This window comes from Myxine glutinosa, chromosome 7, assembly GCF_964187855.1.
Source record: "Myxine glutinosa chromosome 7, kmMyxGlut1.1, whole genome shotgun sequence".
Classification (NCBI taxonomy): domain Eukaryota; kingdom Metazoa; phylum Chordata; class Myxini; order Myxiniformes; family Myxinidae; genus Myxine; species Myxine glutinosa.
This window is the reverse complement of record NC_136267.1, coordinates 3,281,743-3,298,023: the sequence shown is the minus strand read 5'-3', so window position 1 is coordinate 3,298,023 and position 16,281 is coordinate 3,281,743. Positions and strand designations below refer to the sequence as shown.

Sequence of the window (16,281 nt, the reverse complement as noted above, 5' to 3'; positions counted from 1 at the left end):
GGTGAGGGATGGGAGAGGGGAGGGGGTGGGAGGGAAGAGGGAAGAGGGGGGGATGGGGAGGATGGGGAGGGTGAGGGATGGGAGGGTGAGGGATGGGAGGGGGGAGGGGTGGGAGGGGGAGGGGGGGGACCCGGCAGAAGTACCCGGCATTGCTGGGCGGGGGAGGGGATGGGAGGGGGAAATGGAGGGGGAGGGGAGAAGGGTAGGGTGGAGGGGGAAGGGAGGGGGGAGGGGAGGGGGAAGGGGGAGGTGGAAAAGGGAGGGGGAGCGGGGAGGGTGAAAAGGGAGGGGGAGGGGGAAAAGGGAGGGGTAGGGGGAAAAGGGAGGGGGAGGGGGAGAAGGGGAGTGGGGAGGGGGAGGGGGTGGGGGAAAAGGGAGGGGGAGGGGGAAAAGGGAGGGGGAGAAGGGGAGGGGGGGAGAAGGGGAGGGGGAGGGGAGAAAGGGAGGGGAAGGGGGGACGGAGGGGGAAGGGGGATGGAAGGGGATGGCCAGTCAACAATGACGTTGCAGTTCTCATGGTCTGAGAGCAGCACAACAATCGGACATAGTCCTGCATATTCGCAACAGCACGAAGCGGATTTTGGAGACTCACCGATCCTGTGACGTCCTCCAGTACCGGCGTTGCCGGGCGGGGGAAGGGAGACCCGTACATTCCCAACCCGTACATTCGCCCTCTCGACTCAAGCTCACTCGGACAAAAGCCTTGCACAAATTACACCGTGAAGGCCCAATGGTCATGTCTATGCCACAAATCACGGGCGCACTGAATTGAAAATATATAGAACGCTCATACTCCGTGAAAAGTGAAGCCGCCGTGTCACCATCTTGGTCAGCACGACTCGACCAACTCGCTTCGCGGATCTCGTTTTGTGCGGCAATAAACTGCTCCAATCGGTTACGGAAGGGTTGTGGAAAGACGTTTCACAGCTGTTTCAAAGACATTTAATTCATATCGCACAAAATCGATACAAAACACGATCGCATAAAAGGTGAAAAAACGTGTGACGTGTGACGGGATGGAACATCACGTGATCGCTCTGAGCGAATCAGTCTGGCGGCGGGAATGGAACATCACGTGATCGCTCTGAGCGAATCAGCGAGCTGCTCTGGAACCGGCTGAGATTAGCGGGTACTTCGCTGAAATGCGCTGAGGTAAATATGAATAAAAAATATGGATCGTCAAATATTTTGAGTTCGGCCATGTTCGTCCCAGGCTCAATGGCCATGTCTATGTCAAATATCAAGCACGTAAGCCTCTCCGTTTAGGAGTCTATCGGTAACATTACACACACACACACACACACACACAAACTGTGTTTTATATATATAGATATAGATATAGATATATATATATATATATATATATATATATATATATATATATATATATATATATATATATGTGTGTGTATATATATGTACATGTCGAAAGATTTGTGGCTCAGGATTCATATTGTAAATGATAGCACACTGAGCAGTAAAATAATTAAAAATTCTTTATGAATCACCTGACGTTTCAAGAACAAACTAGTTCTATTCCTCAGAGGCGGTGAGTGTTGTGTTAACAGTTAAGTTCCGTTGGGGACGGTTCACGTCATGGATTGGTTCAAGTCCTTGCCAATCACAGGGATTCCCTGCATTCAAATGACTCTGCCGTTTTTGACGTTGTAATTGATTGCGTTGTGCTTTGTATGTGGGATGTAAGTCGATGTGTCGGTTGATGGAGTTTTTAATCAGAGTAAATTAATAAAGATTTTAAAATTATTTTACTGCTCAGTGTGCTATCCTTTACTATATATATATATATATATATATATATATATATATATATATATATACACACATACACACACACCTTGCATGTACTTAGCAGGTGACCAATGCTGCTTTTTCATACCTGAATAAACTTTGCAGAGTAAATAAATTGTGTAGTTCAATGCCGCCATGCATGCTAGCCTTGCAAATGTTCTTCGCACTGTATCTTGTGTGTTTGAGTAAAAATGCTGATCTAGTACTTTTGCTCAGCATGGGATTTTGGCCACTGGCACGGTTTAGGGAAGCTCAGAGTGAATGCGCCAGTTAAAGGGGAAAAAGGGCAAGACGTTTCAGAACAGGACTTGTCATGCCAGAGGGCCATACAGGGAGGGCCAATGGTTTCTGTTGTGGTTTGTGTTGTGGTTTCTGATCAGCACAAACTCACACTCAGCTTTGCAATATCAAAAATGTTTGGCCTGAAGGAAAATATAAAAATCTATAAACTTTGACAAAACCATGTTGACGGTTTGGGTTTTGAAAGTTCTTTGTGGTGCACTTTTATATTGCTACCAATTTCCACAAGTGCCCACCATTCAGAAAGAACCTAATGCTGTAATAGGACTCTTACTTCCTATAGTCAAAGCTTTGCTGATACATGTGGAGGATTTTGACTCTCCAAAAGTTTTCTTTACCTTTTGTGCACCATTTCAACTATTTGGGTGTTTCATTGTAATTCTATATTTGCTTTGCTCACGTTCTGGCCCAAATTACAAACTATTATGGGCTTACTACCTGCTGCCACCAAAGCCAAACCACTCAGAATGAAGTGTCGGGGAGATGTTTTCTGAATTTGAAAGAAGAGATTGGTGATATAAATTTATAACTGATAATGTTTCTATTCGTGTGTATACTCATTATTCATACAAGTTATCTTTGCCATGATTAAGCCCCCTCCTGCCCCCCGTGACCCCCATCCCCACCACACCCCCATTCTACATTCCACGCTCTCTTTATGTTTTTCTTTTTTTGTTGCTCTCGACTCCATCCGTGAAAGCAATTGCTGCAGATTCTGCAATCCTTTTGTCACAGCTACCCCGTCGACTTGGACCGTCCGTACGACCGAATACCTCGTCCGCACCTTGGCACCTTCTTCCAAGGCATTTATCGACCCTTAAGGTAAAACGAATTTTCTTCATATTTTACAATCTGGTCTTGGTTAATGTACAATTCCAATCTCACCCACTCGGCCACCCGGTCCATAAATGTTGGTGTTTTCATAACTTTGTTCCTTCTCAATCTCTTGCCTTAAATGCATTTTCCCTTTTGCATGGTTTCCACGTCGCTGGGACCTTATGGAAGTGTGATCGGTGAGAAAAGTCATTCCTTAGCTCGGAAATACAAGCTGATTGGCTATTACAAGCCGCAGTGGCTCGTGATTGGAATGCACCACACTGAGAAAGGCATCCAGCCAAGACGGTTTGGCTCTTGGGCCTGGTGCCCATCGCCATCTTTTGCCAACCTTCCTCTTATTCTTTCACCGTCCTACTGTATCTGTCTCTTCCATTCCCTGCACGGCATTGCTTACTCTCTTCAAACATATGCTGTTTAACAAGCACACGTGCATACAACCAGGTGGACATTAAGAGTAGGAAGAGCATCGTGCTGCATATGCGTACAAAGTGTTCTACCGCACTGAATATTTGAGAAATCATGTTTTGAATGTCCTAAATTTGCGAAATAAAACATTCACAATTGTAACTGAAAGCACGGCACAAATCTCGAGACAAGCAAGTTGTGAACGCGTAATCACAACACTCATTTTCCTCCATTCAAACCTGAACTAACCTTCTGGTGCCAAGATTATGCAATAAATTACTATTCGGGTTTGTAAAGGTTGTGCCCAATCATTCTGCATATTTCTCCTCCGAGTCGTAGTGTATAATAGTTTGTCATCAGATTTGCCAGATTTCTGCCTTATTTGCACTTTTCCTCCCCAAGATTCACCTTAAACTGATTCATATTGAATGGATGTATATTGGTTTATTGAGAATCACATCATCGTCATCCATCTGGTGAATGCACAGCATGACTTGGGATTGACCGAGCAAATTTTCACAAATAACGAGTCAGATTTAAATAGAAGCTGCAAGGAAGTTCATGTATTATGTTGGAGGTGCAAAATAAGTTTACAGGTTCACTATATATGTAACAGGATATGTACAGTGCATTCAGAAAGTATTCAGACCCCTTCAATTTTTTCACATTTTGTTATGTTGCAGCCTTCTGCTGAAATCGTTCAAATTCATTTTTTCCCTCATCAATCTGCACTCAATACCCCAGAATGACAAAGAGAAAACAGGATTTTAGAAAGTTTTGCAAATTTATTAAAAAGAAAAAACTGAAATATCACATTGACATAAGTATTCAGACCCTTTGCTATGACACTTGAAATTTAGCTCAGGTGCCTCCCATTTCTCTTGATCATCTTTAAGATGTTTCTACACCTTGATGACTCGGCCTCTCAGCCTCTCCTCAGTGAAAGACACGTGAAAGCCCGCTTGGAGTTTGCAAAAAAGCACCTAAAGGACTATCAGACTGTGAGAAACAAGATTCTGTGGTCTGATGAAACGAAGATTGAACTGTTTGACTTCCGTCTGGCCACTCTGCCATAAAGCCCAGATCGGTGGAGTGTTGCAGTGATGGTTGTCCTTCTGGAAGTTTCTCCCATCTCCACACAGGATCTCTGGAGCTCAGCCAGAGTGACCATCGGGTTCTTGGTCACCTCTCTTACCAAGGCCCTTCTCTTCCGATTGCTCAGTTTGGCCGGGCGGCCAGCTCTCGGAAGAGTCCAGGTTGTTCCAAACTTCTTCCATTTCAGAATTATGGAGGACACTTTGCTCTTGGGAACCTTCAATGCAGCAGAGATTTTTTTTGTCGGCTTCCCCAGATCTGTGCCTCGACACAATCCTGTCTCTGAGCTCTGCAGGCAGTTCCTTCGACCTCATGGCTTGGTTTTTGCTCTGATATGCATTGTCAGCTGTGAGACCTTGTATAGACAGGTGTGTGCTTTTCCAAATCATGTCCAATCAATTGAATTTACCACAGGTGGACTCCAATCAAGGTGTAGAAACATCTCAAAGATGATCAAGAGAAATGGGAGGCACCTGAGCTAAATTTCAAGTGTCATAGCAAAGGGTCTGAATACTTATGTCTATGTGATATTTCAGTTTTTTATTTTTAATAAATTTGCAAAACTTTCTAAAATCCTGTTTTCTCTTTGTCATTATGGAGTATTGAGTGTAGATTGATGAGGTAAAAAATTAATTTAAACGATTTCAGCACAAGGCTGCAACATAACAAAATGTGAAAAAGGTGAAGGGGTCTGAATACTTTCTGAATGCACTGTAGGTTGTGGGATGAGCCAAGTTCCACCTTTCTGTGTCTAAGCTTCCATGTATATTCCTTTCCTATTTTGAAGAATACATATACAAATAAATGGTGTCTTGTTTGGTCATGGGATGTACAACTTTATGGATAGACATCAAGTTCAATAACCGATGGTAGGAGACGCAGAGTTCTCTGATAGACTGTGCCATGGATTGTCCAACACTCTCCTTAAATTTCCTGCTAATTGGCCAACGCACTCATCAAACTTCATGCAGATTGACCTACACACTCTTCAAACTTCATACCGGTTGTCCTACACACTCATCAAACTTCATGCAGATTGTCCTACACACTCTTCAAACTTCATACCGGTTGTCCTACACACTCCTCAAATTTCATGCTGATTGTCCCACACACTCCTCAAACTTCGTGTTGATTGTCCTACACACTCCTCAAATTTCATGCTGATTGTCCCACACACTCCTCAAACTTCATGCTGATTGCCCTACACATTCCTCAAACTTCATGCTGATTGTCCCACACACTCCTCAAACTTCATGCTGATTGTCCCACACACTCCTCAAACTTCATGCTGATTGTCCCACACACTCCTCAAACTTCATGCTGATTGTCCCACACACTCCTCAAACTTCATGCTGATTGTCCTACACATTCCTCAAACTTCATGCTGATTGTCCTGCACATTCCTCAAACTTCATGCTGATTGTCCCACACACTCCTCAAACTTCATGCTGATTGTCCAACGCACTCCTCAAACTTCATGCTGATTGTCCCACACACTCCTCAAACTTCATGCTGATTGTCCCACACACTCCTCAAACTTCATGCTGATTGTCCTACACATTCCTCAAACTTCATGCTGATTGTCCTACACACTCCTCAAACTTCATGCTGATTGTCCCACACACTCCTCAATCTTCATGCTGATTGTCCTACACATTCCTCAAACTTCATGCTGATTGTCCTACATATTCCTCAAACTTCATGCCGATTGGCCAACACTCTCCTTAAATTTCCTGCTAATTGGCCAAACCACTCATCAAACTTCATGCTGATTGTCCTACACACTCCTCAAGCTTCATGCTGGTTGTCCCACACATTCCTCAAACTTCATGCTGGTTGTCCCACACATTCCTCAAACTTCATGCCGATTGGCCAACACTCCTCAAACTTCATGCCGATTGGCCAACACTCCTCAAACTTCATGCTGATTGTCCTACACATTCCTCAAACTTCATGCTGATTGTCCCACACACTCCTCAAACTTCATGCTGATTGTCCAACGCACTCCTCAAACTTCATGCCGATTGGCCAACACTCCTCAAACTTCATGCCGATTGGCCAACACACTCAAACTGCCTTCCGATTATCGAACACTCTCCTCAAACGTCGCGCCGATTGGCCAATATTCTCCTCAAACTTCAGGCCGATTGGCCAACACCCTTCTCAAACTTCATGCCGATTGGCCAACACTCCTCAAACTTCATGCCGATTGGCCAACACACTCAAACTGCCTTCCGATTATCGAACACTCTCCTCAAACGTCGCGCCGATTGGCCAATATTCTCCTCAAACTTCAGGCCGATTGGCCAACACCCTTCTCAAACTTCAGGCCGATTGGCCAACACCCTTCTCAAACTTCATGCTTATTGGCCAACACAATCCTCAAACTCCCTGGTGGTGGAGCTTTTCAATACAAAAGATATGTAGCTGTCTGCTCCCCAAATGATGTAAAGTTTGGGTAGTGGGAGTTTCCTTCGGATTTCTCGAACTCCTTTCAGCACCAGCTACACAAGCCCTGTGGTTTAATCATTGGTACGTTTTTATTTTAAATTTCATCAAAAACATGGAATATAACTGCTTTAATGACCTCTCGGTCTGTTTAATTTTGTCACTTTTCTCCCTCCGATTGTTCTCAAATATATACAGCATCCGGAAAGTTTCCTCCTTGAATATCGGTGAAATGAAAAGCATGAGTGAACCATATTGTGATCATCACATTATGTGAAAATACCAGTTACTAGTATCAGCACAAGTAGTTATGTCAAATGGTAAGTTTTGTTATTGCTCTTTTTGTCTGCACTGTGGAGCTAACTATGACCTTTCAATGGCGAAACTGCTGCATTGATTGTGGGGTTACGAAAGGGAGTAGTATGACTTTGGTAGGGGTATTGATGACCTCTTGCCAACAATTCTGAAGACCATTTGTCTCTGAATTTTTGCATTATGGGGTCTCCAAGTCAATTTTGTTATTACTTAAACATGACTAAGCATACCAAATTCATAACTCTTATATGACTCTTATAACTCTTATAACCAAATTGACTTCCGTTTTCCGGTCCGGTCGTGAGAGGACGCTGGCGTCGTTTGCTCGCCGCTTCTCTGACTGGACCATTGTCCGTGTCTTGCTTTCCTGGTGGTCGTGGCGGATTTATGGCCATTGAGTCTTCCTCTGCGCGGTCCCGGCTCTGCTCTGCTGCTCCGGGCTTCACCTGCTCGGCTCCATCGCTGTTTCCTCGGGCCCACTCCCGTTGGTTGTGTCGATTGTTTCGCCTCCTCACCCTTGGCCGCGTGCTCGCTTTGCCTTCGCTCCTGCTGGCATGGCTCTGCGGTACTCTGCCGCAAGGCTTCTCCTGCTTAAAACCCGCTCCACCCCATCATGCATCTCTGCAATCAGATCGAATGGACTCCTGCGTCGACCCAGGTACATTCACCGTGGCTCCGGTCGTAAGTTTGTTTATTTACAATCAGGTCACTCCATCCCCATCCTCTGGTCGGCTCAGCGCACTCCCACTCATCGTCCCAACACACCTGGTCACAACAACGCACAAAATCGCACCTCCTGTCTGCGAACCCTGGCCAAATCACCTGGATTCATACCCGCCGTACAAAACAACATCAAGCTCACCCTGTTCAATACCCGGTCCCTCAACAACAAATGCCTCATCCTGAACGACTACATCCTGGAAAATAAACTGGACTTTCTCTGTCTCACTGAGACCTGGCAACAACCACTGGACTACTACACGCTCAACCTCACCACACCCAATGGATATTCTTACATCAATAAACCACGCTCGGAGGGCCGAGGTGGTGGAATTGCCGTTATTCACCGACAAGACATCAAGACCAACCTCATCTCCATCTCATCTGCTCCATCATTTGAACACCTGGCTTTTAAACTCTCTGGTCACACACAGTCAGTCATGGCTGTTGTCTACCGCCCTCCCAAACCACACCCATCATTCCTGTCTGACTTCTCCTACTTTCTGACCCAGCTATGTTCCCTCTCCCCCTCAATCCTCCTCCTTGGTGATTTCAATATCCACATGGACTCCACTGACTCCACGCTAACCACTGACTTCACTGATTTACTCACCTGCTTTAACCTCACTCAACATGTCAACTTTCCTACCCATAACCGTGGTCACATTTTGGACCTTGTCTGCTCTACTGGACTAATTTTGCACCATCTCTCTGGCTCCGACCTCACTCTCTCTGACCACCTAGCCATCACTCTGACCATCAACATCCCCACCCCAGCACCAAGGCATTATCGCACTATCAACTTCCGTAAGCTAAACGCTTTTTCACCTGCCTCATTCTCATCGACCCTCTCTGAAAAAATGTCCACTTCTCCCTTCGTTGACCTCCACACCCCTTCTGACCTCACTGACTACTACAACCACACTCTCTCTTCCTGCCTTGACCAAATTGCGCCTATAAAAACCAAAACAGTTTCTTTCACCCATTCTGCTCCCTGGTTTACCCCTGAGCTCCGCCTAATGAAAACTCGTGCTCGCCAACTTGAAAGACTCCGCAATAAAACAGGTCTCACAGTTCACTCCCAGGCCTACAAGGACCACATACAACACTATAAAGATGCCCTCTCCCGCGCCCGCTCCGCCTACTACTCTCAAATTATCCACTCTGGCTCCGGAAACCCAAAAGCACTCTTCTCTACAATAAACAAACTCCTCAGCCCCCTGAACACCACCACCCAGTCATTCACAATAGACAACTGCATCTCCTTCCTTTCATTCTTCCAACGCAAAATTGAAAACATCTACAACAGCTTGACCACCGCCGCACCCGCTCCCCCTCAAACCACCTGCCCCCCCTTATCCTGCCATCCCCTGTCTCAATTCTCCCCAGTCTCCCCTACTGACCTCTCTGAACTCCTCATCGGAATGAAAACTGCCACCTGCACTCTTGACCCCATCCCCTCCAGCTTTGTCAAGGCCTCCCTTCCTGCTCTTTCTCCACTTATCATTGCAACAATAAACTCCTCCCTGTCTACAGGCATCGTCCCACCATCCCTCAAAATTGCTGCTGTTACCCCCATTCTGAAAAAACCTGGACTAAACCCTGACACCCTAAATAACTTCAGACCCATCTCCAACCTACCCTTTCTGTCAAAGGTTTTGGAACGCGCTGTAGCCACTCAACTCAAGCATCACCTCTCTGCCAATAACCTGTATGAAACATTCCAATCCGGATTCCGGTCCAACCACAGTACTGAAACTGCTCTCCTCAAAATCACCAACGACCTTCTCCTCTCCTCTGATGCTGGCAACCTCAACATTCTCATCCTCCTCGACCTCAGCGCTGCCTTTGACACCATCGATCACACCATCCTCCTCACCCGACTTGAAACCACCTTTAACATTACCGGCACTGCCCTCTCTTGGATTAAATCATACCTCTCTGACAGACGTCAGTTCATCTCCATCAATAACTGCAAATCCCCCACTGCTCCCCTCCCCCAAGGTGTCCCCCAAGGTTCAGTTCTTGGCCCCCTCCTCTTTATCCTTTACCTGTCCCCCCTCGGTCACTTAATCCGCCGTCATGGTCTCCAATTCCACTGCTTCGCCGATGACATCCAGCTTTTCATCTCCACCAAGTCCATCTCCACCGCCACCCACTCTATCCTGACAAACTGCATCACTGAAATAAAATCCTGGCTTCAAATCAACTTCCTCAAACTTAACTGTGATAAATCTGAAATAATCATCATTGGCCCAAAAACGCTCACCAAGTCCACCCATAACTTTGCCCTCAACATCGACGGTTTCCCAGTGTCCACCTCCCCTCACATCCGGAATCTTGGCATCATCTTTGACCAAACCCTCTCCTTCGACAAATACACTAAACAGATCACAAAGACAGCCTTCTTCCACCTGAAAAACATCGCCCGTCTCCGTCCATCCCTCTCCTCTGTGGCTGCAGAAACCCTCATCCACGCCTTCATCACTTCCCGTCTGGACTACTGCAATAGCCTCCTTTATGGTTCACCCTCAACAATCACCAATAAACTCCAATACATTCAGAACTCCGCTGCCCGTCTACTCACCCATTCCCGGACCCGTGACCACATCACCCCCGTCCTTTACAAGCTTCACTGGCTCCCCATCTCCCAGAGAATCCAGTACAAAATCCTCCTCTTGACCTACAAAGCCCTCCATAACCTGGCCCCATCCTACCTGGCTGACCTCCTCTCCAGACACACTCCCACCCGCAACCTCCGCTCTGCTGGTACCAACCTCCTGACCCCCCCCATCCGGACCAAATTTAGATCCTGGGGGGACAGGGCCTTCTCCATCGCTGCTCCCACCCTCTGGAACTCGCTACCTCACACCATCAGAGACTCCTCCTCACTCACCACATTCAAAACATCACTCAAGACCCACCTGTTCAACACTGCATTCAACATTTAACCCACAGCATCTAACCCCTGACTATCTCCTCTCCTTCTCCCTCCTTTGTGCTTTGAATATTTCCCTATTGATTCTTCTTTTTTTTGCAATTGTCTTTATGTTTTGCTATGCGTTATGTTTTGCACTCTGTCAAAGCGTCTTTGGGCTTCCTGAAAAGCGCTATATAAAATAAATGCATTATTATTATTATTATTATATGTGGGTCGTTCGTCAAGTTCTGCAAACGAGACTCTCGTCATCATTATCCTGTTGTACCTTCATCGATCCAAAGGTACGCAAGCTATCATGACCCGCTTTTCTGGTATCATTACTTATTAGTGGGAGATAGTAATTGTGGCATGTCTTGAGAACCACTATCACTCATGGCAGGAATTTGGCCTAGGTGGTGGCAATGTCTCGTCGACTCTTCGTCAAAAGAAACCGAAAGATCTTGAGTGGTCACCGGGAATCGATGCCAGCAGAGGGGCTCCCAGGTAACGTCCATCGGCACACTCGTCGATACAAGAACACCGGGGAGACACTTTTACTCTGCTCGAGAAGCGAACCCAGACTGGAAAGCTCAGAGACGGCGACTGCGCAAGGATTCACCTGTCCTGGTTTGCTGGATGTAGCCTCATCCATAAGTATAGAACTTTTTGAGTGTGTCACACAAACATACAGAAATTACAGAAGAGTAAATGAGAGCGTATGTACGTTTGTGAAACTTGCAGTTGTACTTTACGCATAAAGGACGGCACTGATCTTGGCCCTTGGCATGGTCAAACCGGCTGACAAACAGTTGTGTTTGGAGCACAAGGTATATATAGGTTATCAAAACTACAGAGTATATACTTCTAAAAATCAAAAAAATTAATCGCAGTACTTGCAAAACACAGCAGAGACTGGCCAGTGGCTTCTTCAAATTGTCAGAGAAACTGCCATGACTGTCGCAAATGATGGGGGTGCAATAAATGAATCATCTACAGGAATGAAGTATTGGAAGATAGTCTGAGATACTGTGGTCCGTAGCATGCCAGTGCTCTAACTTTAATGCAATAGAGTGCTGTCTTTGATAGAACAAGGAACAAACCTTAAAGCAACAAAAAATATAAATACAGAAAAGCTTTCTCACCAACATTTCTGGAAATGCAACAAGCGATGGAATTGGAGGAGCGGAGCTGAATCACTGAATCCAAAGCAGCAAAGCCTCATCCATCCATCAAATTGTATACGTGTTAATGTGAACACGTTTGTACTACTCCAGCACAGTCGTGTATCCCTCACACAGTTCACCTTGTTGTGATTTCTATTCAGGAACACTGTGAGCCCCCATTCCGATATTGTAAATCAAGATTCTCCAGCAACGTGGCATTCTCTTTGGGCCTTTGACATACTCTTTTGCTTCCCCTTCTAACTTATTTGTGAAGCACAAAGCAAAGTACAGATACAGTAGCATGATCATGATGTGCCATTCGGAAGCTAAAGCGGTGTAATGTGGGCACGAGGGACTCTATTCTGCACAGAGTAGAACACAGTGCATCCAAATAAGGTCGAGCACAGTACACCCAAATGTAGCCGAGCACAGTACATCCAAATGTAGCCGAGCACAGTACATCCAAATGTAGCCGAGCACAGTACATCCAAATGTTTTCGAGCACAGTACATCCAAATGTAGCCGAGCACAGTACATCCAAATGAGGCCGAGCACAGTACATCCAAATGTAGCCGAGCACAGTACATCCAAATGTAGCCGAGCACAGTACATCCAAATGAGGCCGAGCACAGTACATCCAAATGTAGCCGAGCACAGTACATCCAAATGTAGCCGAGCACAGTACATCCAAATGTAGCCGAGCACAGTACATCCAAATGTAGCCGAGCACAGTACATCCAAATGTAGCCCAGAACAGTACATCCAAATGTAGCCGAGCACAGTACATCCAAATGTAGCCCAGCACAGTACATCCAAATGTAGCCGAGCACAGTACATCCAAATGTTTTCGAGCACAGTATATCCAAATGTAGCCGAGCACAGTACACCCAAATGTAGCCGAGCACAGTACATCCAAATGAGGCCGAGCACAGTACATCCAAATGAGGCCGAGCACAGTACATCCAAATGAGGCCGAGCACAGTACATCCAAATGTGGCCGAGCACAGTACATCCAAATGAGGCCGAGCACAGTACACCCAAATGTAGCCGAGCACAGTACATCCAAATGTGGCCGAGCACAGTACATCCAAATGAGGCCGAGCACAGTACACCCAAATGTAGCCGAGCACAGTACATCCAAATGAGGCCGAGCACAGTACATCCAAATGAGGCCGAGCACAGTACATCCAAATGTAGCCGAGCACAGTGCATCCAAATGAGGCCGAGCACAGTACATCAAAATGTAGCCGAGCACAGTACATCCAAATGTAGCCGAGCACAGTACATCCAAATGAGGCCGAGCATAGTACATCCAAATGAGGCCGAGCACAGTACATCCAAATGTTGCCGAGCACAGTACATCCAAATGTTTTCGAGCACAGTACATCCAAATGAGGCCGAGCACAGTACATCCAAATGTAGCCGAGCACAGTACATCCAAATGAGGCCGAGCACAGTACATCCAAATGAGGCCGAGCACAGTACATCCAAATGTTGCCGAGCACAGTACATCCAAATGAGGCCGAGCACAGTACATCCAAATGTAGCCGAGCACAGTACATCCAAATGTCCTGGAGCGCAGTACATCCAAATGAGGCCGAGCACAGTACATCCAAATGAGGCCGAGAGCAGTACATCCAAATGAGGCCGAGCACAGTACATCCAAATGGAGCCGAGCACAGTACATTCAAATGTAGCCGAGCACAGTACATCCAAATGAGGCCGAGCACAGTACATCCAAATGAGGCCGAGCACAGTACATCCAAATGAGGCCGAGCACAGTACATCCAAATGAGGCCGAGCACAGTACATCCAAATGAGGCCGAGCACAGTACATCGAAATGAGGCCGAGCACAGTACATCCAAATGTGGCCGAGCACAGTACATCCAAATGGAGCCGAGCACAGTACATTCAAATGAAGCCGAGAAAAGTGCATCCAAATGAGGCCGAGCACAGTACATCCAAATGAGGCCGAGCACAGTACATCCAAATGAGGCCGAGCACAGTACATCCAAATAAGGTCGAACACAGTACATCCAAATGAGGCCGAGCACAGTACATCCAAATGAGGCCGAGCACAGTACATCCAAATGTGGCCGAGCACAGTACATCCAAATGGAGCCGAGCACAGTACATTCAAATGAAGCCGAGCACAGTGCATCCAAATAAGGTCGAACACAGTACATCCAAATGAGGCCGAGCACAGTACATCCAAATGAAGCCGAGCACAGTACATCCAAATGTAGCCGAGCACAGTACATCCAAATGAGGCCGAGCACAGTACATCCAAATGTGGCCGAGCACAGCATACATCCAAATGTATCCGAGCACAGTACATCCAAATGCAGCCGAGCACAGTACATCCAAATGAGGCCGAGCACAGTACATCGAAATGGAGCCGAGCACAGTACATCCAAATGCAGCCGAGCACAGTACATCCAAATGCAGCCGAGCACAGTACATCCAAATGCAGCCGAGCACAGTACATCCAAATGCAGCCGAGCACAGTACATCCAAATGAGGCCGAGCACAGTACATTCAAATGTAGCCGAGCACAGTACATCCAAATGTAGCCGAGCACAGTACATCCAAACGTGGCCGAGCACAGTACATCCAAACGAGGCCGAGCACAGTACATCCAAGTGTAGCCGAGCACAGTACATCCAAATGAGGCCGAGCACAGTACATCCAAATAGAGCCGAGCACAGTACATCCAAATGTTGCCGAGCACAGTACATCAAAATGAGGCCGAGCACAGTACATCCAATTGAGGCCGAGCACAGTACATCCAAATGTAGCCGAGCACAGTACATCCAAATGTAGCCGAGCACAGTACATCAAAATGAGGCCGAGCACAGTACATCCAAATGTAGCCGAGCACAGTACATCCAAATGTAGCCGAGCACAGTACATCCAAATGTAGCCGAGCACAGTACATCCAAATGTAGCCCAGCACAGTACATCCAAATGTAGCCGAGCACAGTACATCCAAATGTAGCCGAGCACAGTACATCCAAATGTAGCCGAGCAAAGTACATCCAAATGTAGCCGAGCACAGTACATTCAAATGTCGTCGAGCACAGTACATCCAAATGTAGCCGAGCACAGTACATCCAAATGTAGCCGAGCACAGTACATTCAAATGTCGTCGAGCACAGTACATCCAAATGTAGCCGAGCACAGTACATCCAAATGTAGCCAAGCACAGTACATCCAAATGTAGCCGAGCACAGTACATCCAAATGGAGCCGAGCACAGTACATCCAAATGTAGCCGAGCACAGTACATCCAAATGTAGCCGAGCACAGTACATCCAAATGTAGCCGAGCACAGTACATCCAAATGGAGCCGAGCACAGTACATCCAAATGGAGCCGAGCACAGTACATCCAAATGGAGCCGAGCACAGTACATCCAAATGGAGCCGAGCACAGTACATCCAAATGTAGCCAAGCACAGTACATCCAAATGGAGCCGAGCACAGTACATCCAAATGTAGCCGAGCACAGTACATCCAAATGTAGCCAAGCACAGTACATCCAAATGTAGCCGAGCACAGTACATCCAAATGGAGCCGAGCACAGTACATCCAAATGTAGCCGAGCACAGTACATCCACACATATCCATGATATGATGAGTTCGGATCCAGCCAGAATCACAGAGAAGAAAGTCACAGGCTGACTGTGGTGATGTACCAAAAGCTATCCATGATGATTAGGCTTATGACCCTGTCGTGGATCTCGATATTCTTTGGAAATAAAAACTTCCATCATGTTCGGATCATGAAAGCCAGCATTGTCTGGATTGATGCAATTTGTACATCAGAGTGACCATCCTGGGATATCATCCGTGATGTTTCCTCCAATGAACGACGTGAATCCAGGTGATACAACGTGCATATACTCAACACTGAAGTTTGTGAGCATGCACACCGTCATAATATCACACTGGTCATCACCTTTGACCAACCACTCTGGTGGAAAGCTCCGATGATCATCGTCACTGAACCTGTAGGAAACGATTTGAGTCAAATAGTCCTTTATCTGGGTGGCTTTCACACAGAGATGAGTCCAGGCAGGGACTCAAAGCTGAGTTCTGACCTTTAGGGCCACTCAAAGCTGAGTACTGAGCAAACAAACCAAACACACATTTATTACCTTCAGTTATTTTCCCCCTTGTGTTGTATACGAGTCCGTATGGGGGCGCTCCAATTAGGAATTAGATTTTACTGTGCATTCTTTTATTACCGGTATTTCTTTCATTAAACC

At 46.4% G+C, this 16,281-nt stretch overlaps 1 protein-coding gene across 3 annotated transcripts in view; it reads left to right on the top strand.

Annotated features, from left to right (window-relative positions):
• LOC144892887 (uncharacterized) overlaps positions 1–16,281 on the top strand; it is a 310,345-nt gene that overhangs the window by 154,828 nt on the left and 139,236 nt on the right. For all 3 annotated transcript variants that reach the window (XR_013624005.1, XR_013624004.1, XM_078781253.1), the window contains one exon: positions 2,845–2,931. The gene's annotated coding sequence lies outside the window, so the exon portion shown is untranslated. The remainder of the gene's footprint in view (positions 1–2,844; positions 2,932–16,281) is intronic.